Genomic DNA, 10,000 nt, shown 5'->3' on the forward strand with positions numbered 1-10,000 from the left:
TCACTTGTAATGAATTTAAAAAATTAAATGTGAGCTCCTACAAAAATGTTATGATCTGAAATTGCTAGATCCGCATCAATTTGCATACGAACAATATCTCAGTGTAGAAGACGCACTTTTAACCACCACAAATTTGATATCAAAACACTTTGACCAAGCGCCGTCGAATTACGCCAGAATCCTGTATGTCGACTTTTCGTCAGCTTTGAATGCCATGAACACAGATATTTTGCTTCAAAAGTTGTGCAACATAGATATTCCAAACTGCCTTATTAAATGGTATAAAGAGTTTTTGACCGATAGACCGCAATGTGTAAAACTGGGTGAAAATATCTCCAACAAAAGAACGTTGTCGAACTGATTTTCCCAAGGCTGTACATCTTACACACCAACAACTGCAAACAATCCTTTGAAAATTATTTTATAGTGAAATATTCAAATGATACTGCTATTCTTGGCTTATTTAAAGATAAAGTTACCGAAAAGAATTATTTCAAACACCAATTGTTATTCACCGATTGGTGTAAACAAAATCAGCTTGAATTAAATGTTGAAAAAACGAAAGAACAGGTGTCTTGTGTAAAAACTAAAAACGACTTAAAGTGTGTGACGATCGGTAAAGATGTGTTGAGAAAGTTGAATATTTTAAAGATTTAGGAATAACTATTGATAGTACCCTCAATTTCTCTCATGCTCAGCATATTAATATAATATCTAAGAAAGTTGCCAAAAGATTATACATTCTACGGAAATTGAGAACATTTCAAGTAGGGAAGAAAACTATGTTAAGAGTGTATGACTCATTAATTTAAAGTGTAATTGTGCTTCGCTGCACCATATGGATTGGCGGATGCCGACTTGAAGATAAATCAAGAATTTCAAAATCTATCAAAGAGGCATCAAAAATAATAAACCATCCTCTTGATGGAGTAGAAAGTATTCACAGAAAAGCAATAGAAATTAAAGCATTCTCAATTACCAACAATAAAAACATATTTTATACCATGAATTTAGTCTTTTACCATCTGGGAGAAGGTTTTGTCAGATTAAATGTAGAACTAACAAGTATAAATCAACGTTCGTTCCATCAACAATAAAAAAAGTTGAATATTTCATATGGTACAGCAAAACCAAGGATTGATGCGTTGACTGATTGGCTGATTAATTTATTTCATGTTAGATTAATTGACCAATTGATAATGATGATAATAGTTGATGTCGAATTGCCACAATTATAACTAATTGAAAACGAGATGAATATGTTTATTTTGTGTACATCGCACGCGTGAAAGGAAGAGAGAGAGAGAGAGAGAGAGAGAGGGAGGGAGAGAGAGAGAGAGAGGGAGAGAGAGGGGGGGGGGGGGGGGGGGGGCAGGGAGAAGAGAGTGATATGTTGTGAGAGATGAAAATAACGTAGAGTGAAATATCTGTTTCAATGTTATAGATAGTATCAGTATGACAGTACTTCAGCCTTTGTTTATTGTTTTTGCCATCCGCGTTGTGAGTTGTTCTCACTAAACTTATAGCCAGACTATAAAAGTTCATGGTTACACAGAGTTTGTGTGTTGATCGTTATACTTCCGATGGCAATGTGTGAACTCCTTGCAAGCGCATTCTATCTATAGATATCATTCAACTTATATACAAGTTTAATAAACGACAAATTGCCATATTTATTGATAAATAATATATTAATATTATTATTATTATTATTTATTATTATTATTATTATATTATTATTATTATTATTATTATTATTATTATTATTATTATATATTATTATTATTATTATTATTATTATTATTATTATTATTATTATTATTATTATTATTATTATTATATTATTATATTATTTTATTATTATTATTATTATTATTATTATATTATTATTATTATATCATCATCATTATTATTATTATTATTATTATTATTATTATTATTATTATTATTATTATTATTATTATTATTATTATTATTATTATTATTATTATTACTATTACTATTATTAGACCCCTACCACACTAGGACAGTCCTGTCCCAAATCTGTAACTTATGTAATAAAGTGAAATCTACCGCACCGATTGGGACGGGACAAAGCAGTCCTATTGTGTCCCGAGCAGTTGTGAAATGCTACAAATTCAACGGGACAGAACTGTCCCAGTTACGTGTTCATATCATTTGTGATAGTAGAAATACGCATTACGACCAAAAGTCCCAGACTTGGAGGCACCGTGTCAAAGTTGCAATGCCTCTCTTTATTTTATGCATCCCTATGTTCAACTACTACTACTACCACTACTACTCCTCCTCCTCCTCCTACTACTACTACTACTACAACTACTACTACTACTACTACTACTACTACTACTACTACTACTATTACTATTACTACTACTACTATTATTATTACTACTACTATCACTACTACTACTGCTACTACTACTACTACTACTACTACTACTACTACTACTACTACTACTACTATGTGGTCTAATGGTATGACACTCGCTTTCGGATCGGAAGGTCCTGGGTTCGAGCCTCGCTCGACGCATAGTTGAGTCCTTAGAAAAGACTCTTTACTCACATTCTCTCACCGTACTCAGGTGTAAAATGACTACCTGGCCGTTAACAGCGTTGTCTTTGTCCGAAAAATTGTAATAACGCCTACTACTACACTACTACTACTACTACTACTACTACTACTACTACTACTACTACTACTACTACTACTACTACTACTACTACTACTACTACTACTACTACTACTACTACTACTACTACTACTACTACTACTACTACTACTACTACTACTACTACTACTACTACTAAAAGCTGTTCTGTTCCAAGTTGTAAAAATTCGTGTCAACCAATGACTCAATTTATCTTAACTGAATTTAGATTTCAGACCGTATTGAAGCCATATTATTAAAAAAAGCTTTTTTCTTTAAGACCTATAAAAATTACTTTAAAACAGCTGACATAAAATTAGAGATTTTACACTGTAAAAATGAAAATAATTTACGCACCACAAAGTGTGACTGAATTCATCGTATTTCCAAAAAATCTTGTGCTGACGTAGTGATTATGAATTCACGTCATACTTCTTTCCAAATAATAACAATTCGCTTTATGTGTTATAAACATACCGCTTATGTTGTTTGTATTAAATTTTGAATTTATTATTTATCGATATTGTCTACATCATGTCGCAATTACCTAAGACTGTTATGAAATCTCTTGCTTTAAATCATTTAAAATAGTGATTGTATACTCAATATTGTCAAATTATCAAACACTCTTAATATAACTTTGACACATTTTGGTCTATGCATGAACGTTTTACATGGACATTAAAGGTTTTAAAAACATATTAGGCTCTTAAACCACACGATACGGTACGGAATCTCTACCGGTTCCACTCTCGTAAAGCTGAAAAAAAAAGTTTTCTTGTGATCTATCGATAAGTCATTAAAGAGGACGGCAATGTTTTTGGAATTTCACAATCAACCATAAGAAGATCGTTATCAAAATACGACAGAGATATCACCAGTGTAGAACGACGTGGCAGGAAAAGGATCACTGATATCTTTGATATGGACATCATCCAAAGATGTATGGGTGAGCGTAAATATACATCCGAGAAAAATATTGGACGTCTGATTATTCAAGCAGAAAAAGGACCATGGGTTCTGGACAGAGAATCATTGTTATTCTTGCAGGTGGTGATGATACTGGATATTTAAAAGGAAGTCATGCCATTTTTTCTTCTCTTCATCATCTGGAACATTATTCTGGGGTCAATGCAAAGGTATTTTAAGAATGACTAAAAATCGCTGCCCTCCATTGAAGCACTCAACTGTACTGTATTGGACAACGCTACCATTTGTTGGCCCATGGTCACTCCAGTGCTCCAACTTTGGCAAATATAAAATCCGACATGATTTCATGGTTTTCAATCAGACAGTACTACATATTCTGACAATTTATCACAATGCTAACTATACTCGTTAGTAAAAAAAAAAAGAAATAAACCAGAAACATCTTTCAAAGCAGACTGTCTAATCAGGGAGTTTTGTCACGACGTTGCGCGACTTCCCCCATATAACTGTGAGCGCAATCCAATCGAGGTCAATGGGCCTAAATAGAGGAAAAGATTGAGAGGAGGAACACCAAATTGACTCTCACCGACGAGGCAATAAATGATAAATAGTAGATTGAGAAAAGGCATGCCTCAATCTTAGCAAACTAGATGAAAATTACATTTCATTGGAGAGAGTGATACTCGAAATGTTTATGTAGTCGTTTCATTTCTCCTTTTCATCATCCTCGTCATCAGACTGTGCTGATTGATGTGTCTAAAATTTATTGGTTGTTGTTGTTGTTGTTATTGTTGTAGTTCTTGTTGTTATTGTTATTGTTGAACACATATTTGTTCAGACACTGTCTCATAACAGATGAATTTTTACTTTTGACCAGTCTACATAAATTTATGTAATCCTCTTTGGCATAAACATAATCTTTTTCTCAAACTTTTGCAATCAAAACCATATTGGAAGCGCGTTATGTTCACTTTCGTTTGTATTCACCAGTAATGTGTATTGATAGTTATAAAATGTAGATGTCTGATAGTTAATCATTGCCATTCGTTGCTTCATATTCAAATACTGCACGCATATCGTTTAAGCTTCAATTAACCGAACACTCCAGTTTAACGAATTCCTTCAAAATGGATATGAGGAAAATTCATAATTTTGATAATGTAAATCTTTTATGAGTTCCGATCGTCACATGTTATCGATTTTAATAATGCTGTAATAAACGAAATCCTTTCCTTTTGTTTTAAAATTCATGAAAAAATATTTTTAAAAGACAAATTAATTCAAAGTTTCATACAAATTGTTCCAGCTATGCATTGGTGGGGGGGGGGGGTGTCACGTTAAAAAAATTAATTTAATCAGCAGACTTGTTTACTAATTTAAAGCTACACTTTTGTGGGGACATTTTGTAAAATCATCAGTCCGATTGTAGTTGAAATATCTTTATATCTTAATGTCATAAAATCAGTGACAGGAGGCAGCTGAGAAAAAGAAGAAAATCACGCGCCATTTATTAAAAATCTCACTATAATACCTATATCCCATATATTTTTGAAATTTATTTCCAATTCCATTGTATTTATTTTCCAACAATAGTCCACACTTCTTTCATCCTGTTTTGTTGATAAACGGGAAACCCGAAACGTCCATTTTTATCTGTTTTCGTATATTAAACTGAAGCTTACATTCAATTCCACTTTGTTATTTATTTATTTATTTCAGTTCTGAATATAAAAAAGAAATAACAGTTCTAAAATTAACTCTATGTGATAAAACCACGGTCAGAATGCATAGCAATATAAACATTTTCGGTACTTTAATAACGTATGTTTATAAACATAATTTAAGAAGTGTCACACTTTTTGACACAACAGTAACGTGTCTAAAACCAGTCGTATATCTATTCCGTAACATGTGGGATCAATTATCTTTATCAATACTTATGTCGGGAATTCTCAATGAAAACATTTTGTCCTTAAGTTAGTCCTTCTGAGCCACTTGTGCTCATTGTAAGACAAATTAAGTCCTCTAGAGCCTTGCAGCCAATGGTGCAGGTGTTATCCCGGTTTCAATAGCGTGAAGCGGACAACTAACCTATTTGTTTGAAAACCTTTGCACAGGACGCTAGTCCATCGCAGATTATTAGACTTTAAACGAAATCGGGCCGATCGAGGCGCCGAACGCCGAACCTGAACGGATCTAGCCTTCTCACGTGACCATGAACGAGATCTGGATAGTGAAGGCTCTCAAGCGATATGCAGCATCGGATCTAAGGTCACGTGATAGAGGACAGCTTGGATTGCTGTTGGCTTCAACTGACAAGAAACGGAGAAGGAAAGAATGGAGACTACCTCAGCCCTCACCCTTCCATGTGTTAGGGGAGGGGCAAGGTCAGTGTCATTCAATAGTAGATAATTGTGCATGTGGCGCTCTACCCTAGATACGGAGAGAAAATTATAAATTGATTACGGGGGAAGGTGGGGTGGGGGGTGCGGGGGGGGGGGTGATCCACAAACGACCGAGGTGTTGGGCTTTGGGGAGACCATGATACGACATCAAAGAGAAAAGGCCGCTGGTACTTGGATGGTGGAAATGGTTGGGGGGGGGGGGGGTAGTGACAATCAGCATGGTATGTATACATTAACATTAATAGTATAGGCAATAGATGGCCAGGGATGTGTATTGTTTGCGTATTGTTTGTATATGTTTGTGTGTGCGCGCGCGTGTATGAATGTGATTACACAAAAACACCTTTCTTTGTAGCTTCCAAATAATTACGTATACGATAAATTTGAATACCACATTGTTTGAATCAACTTGCAAAAAGGAGAACATTTATCTTTGTTTCACAAAAATTGACTTAGAAATAACATTTTTTTCTAGTAGATTGATTTTGAAAAAAATATTTCTCAAATTTTTGAATTTAATGATAGTTTCTTTATTTTCCCGTCGATTTCCTTGATTTATATCTCATTTTTTAATTCTCAATGCGACGAGCACACTGATGTATCTCGTGTGATTCAAAAGTGTTTAAAATACTAATTGCGTTGTTTTTTTATATATATGCTGAGAGTCCTGCCTCACTAATTAATTCCTGAGCCTTGAGATGGTGACGCAACTATTACATACAAGACCTTGCAGTCGAGTCGGCAGGGCTATTGGGTTACACAACCACTATTTACCCATCGGTCATCGGTACTCTTTGATCCATACAACACTCACCGCCTTTACGCAAAGCCGCCTGTCCATAAATCAAGAGATGATCTCCTAACTGTTCACAACCGAGCTGTCAAACGAGCAATCGATGACTGGATAAGAATCTCAAGATCTCATATAATAAGGTAAGTTTTGGAGAGGTGATATCCACCACCGGCATCGGACAGAACTTTCATTGCGTTATATCATATAAGTTCCGCCTCCTCTATTTATTCCGGAGTGACGAGATTAGACGAGAGGAAGCGAGAAAAAATTAATCACGAGTTCGGTCAGTCGATCGTTCAGTGAGCTTATGCGTCCAAATATAATTTGGTACTATCCTAGCTTGACAGGTATCCTTTTACACCTGAATGGAGTGAGTGATTTTATTGCACTAGGAAAGTACAAATTGGCTTCGGTCGGAATCGAACACAGAACCTCTGAGTCCAGAGTACAACGCGCTAACCACTCGACCATCCTGCCTCCTAAGCTTATAGATCCGGAACTTATCCATGGTTCTGTAGCGTTGAGCAGACAGATAACGGTTTAAAAGTTTTTTTTTTAAATTCGCTTTCTTCATCCCATAGGGGAATTTTTTTTCTATAGGGTCTATTCCAAGGGAAGATTGAAAGAAACATAGGCGTCAGCCGCAGTGCAGCGCCACAAATTGAGCTGGGCGAGCTATAACCCAGGCGTTGACCGCAGTACAGCGCCGCAAATTGAGCTCCGTTGAGGTGATTTGCGCAAGGCTACACAGCGCGGCAGCGGGTGATCGAGCCTGGGACCTTTCGGATACGATGCAAAGACCCTACCGTCGAGGATGCTGGCCCTCTATTATCCTCTTGTAAAGACGCTAGTCTTGCAAAGATTGCTTTCTTCAGCGAACTAGTACTCATTTGCGCCTGGGTAAAACGACGTGATTCCAAGAAAAACATTTCAGGATAAGATCGGAGATCACCATGGTCTATGGAATTGACCCTTGAGCAATCTTTGGGTGATTAAAGGATGCACCCAATATTTTTTTCTCTTTCCATAAGTAGTAAAGCACAGAAGTATGCAACTTCTATTTCATTCATGTTGATTATGCATTTGCGCAAGCGATACGCGAGGTATATTCTGGGACAGTCATGTCCTAGGGTGATACCTGTTTTGAATAGAAGATTTTTTTAGTGGAACAGGACAAATTCGTCCTGGGACAGTTCTGTCCTAGTGCGAGAGGGTCCTTATAATTCTTCTTCTTCTTCTTCTTCTTCTTCTTCTTCTTCTTCTTCTTCTTCTTCTTCTTCTTATTCTTATTATTATTATTATTATTATTATTATTATTATTATTATTATTATTATTATTATTATTATTATTATTATTATTATTATTATTATTATTATTATTATTATTATAAATATATAAATAAATAAATTCTTTTTTTTTCAATGAAAAGAAATATTATAAAATATTTTTGTTTCAATTATCGTCATTGGGAATTGAACCTAGTACCCTCAAGACTAGAGACTAACAGTTTAATCACTGCACTGTAAAGTTGCTTGCCTAGATCTTATATTTAATCATCTCTCTCTCTCTCTCTCTCTCTCTCTCTCTCTCTCTCTCTCTCTCTCTCTCTCTTATATATATATATATAATATATATATATATATATATATATATATATATATATATATATACTGTTGAACGCTACTGGACTTTTATGTTGTAGTTATATATTTTGGTCGACAGTCATCAACGCTTGTTTTAGAATTTTTAGTAACAAATGTATTTACTCATTTGTTTTGCGATGATCATATACAGAAACACAACACGATAGCCTAAAGAAAACGGTGCATTCTTCCGCTACATCGACGGAGGTTCAGTTACATTTTTCAGGGGACTTAACCTGAATAATCCAATCGATTTACGTTGTTCTATTTTTAAAAATTGAATTATCTTCTCTGCATTCTGACATAAAACACATCGGTAAGAATTTGAATGCATGAACGCGTGTGTGTGTGTGTTTGTCTGTGTGTGTGTTTGTGTGTGTGTGTTCGTCCGCTTAGATGGGCATTGAATTATAAGTAATAGTAATTAATTATTGACATCACAATCGACATGTCTCAGATGTGTAAGTGTACCCAAGAAGTAGTAGAAGTTATATCGATCTGCAGAATGCGTAACAATCGTTAGAGCCACAAAAAGTGCTTTGCGATCTACCGATGTACAGAACGTGCAAAAATCGATGGATTGTTGGGCATTTTGTGGATCTACGAAAACCAGTGCACGATCTACCGATGTACAGAACGTGCAAAAATCCATGGATTGTTGGGAATTTTGTGGATCTACGAAAACCAGTGCGCGATCTACCGATGTACAGAACGTGCAATAATCCATGGATTGTTGAGAATTTTGTGGATCTACGAAAACCAGTGCACGATCTACCGATGTACAGAACGTGCAAAAATCGATGGATTGTTGAGAATTTTGTGGATCTACGAAAACCAGTGCGCGATCTACCGATGTACAGAACGTGCAAAATCCATGGATTGTTGAGAATTTTGTGGATCTGCGAAAACCAGTGTCCGATCTACCGATGTACAGAACGTGCAAAAATACATGGATTGTTGAGAATTTTGTGGATCTACGAAAACCAGTGCGCGATCTACCGATGTACAGAACGTGCAAAATCCATGGATTGTTGGGAATTTTGTGGATCTACGAAAACCAGTGCGCGATCTACCGATGAACAGAACGTGCAAAATCCATGGATTGCCGCGTATTTTGTGAATTCAGGAAAATCAAATCCACAGAACTCGCCTAACATAATCATTTCATTTAATTACCAAATTGTCATATCAATTCTCGGTTAAAGTAAAGATAAGTAAGGAGATTCAACCAGGAAAACGTTTGTTATGTTGAAACATTTAGATTTACACGCGTTCTTTGGTTCATGCTGTAACGACAATTTTACTTACTAGATTATGAGTCTTTGTGAATGTTAACAATTTATATTAAAGGGCTTTTAGAGATTAAACGCTCTTTTTAAGTTTTCCCCAGCCAACTGCAACACTTATTATGTAAGAATGAACATGACGCCTGTAAGGCGATATTGCATTTTCCTGGACATAGACATGGCTGTAAACGACCAGGTACACATTTTACTCCTGAATCCGGTGAGACAAATCGAGCCTTTTCCAAGGACACAACAATGCGCCACTTAGAGCGG

The 10,000-nt window shown here is 35.5% G+C and overlaps 1 protein-coding gene across 2 annotated transcripts in view; it reads right to left on the reverse strand.

Annotated features, from left to right (window-relative positions):
- The window catches only part of LOC144960126 (uncharacterized), a 39,717-nt gene that overhangs the window by 21,424 nt on the left and 8,293 nt on the right, over positions 1 to 10,000 (reverse strand). The gene's annotated exons all lie outside the window — the stretch shown is intronic.

This window comes from Berghia stephanieae, chromosome 14, assembly GCF_034508935.2.
Source record: "Berghia stephanieae isolate SIO BIC M18660-M18661 chromosome 14, UCSD_Bste_1.3, whole genome shotgun sequence".
Lineage (NCBI taxonomy): Eukaryota > Metazoa > Mollusca > Gastropoda > Nudibranchia > Aeolidiidae > Berghia > Berghia stephanieae.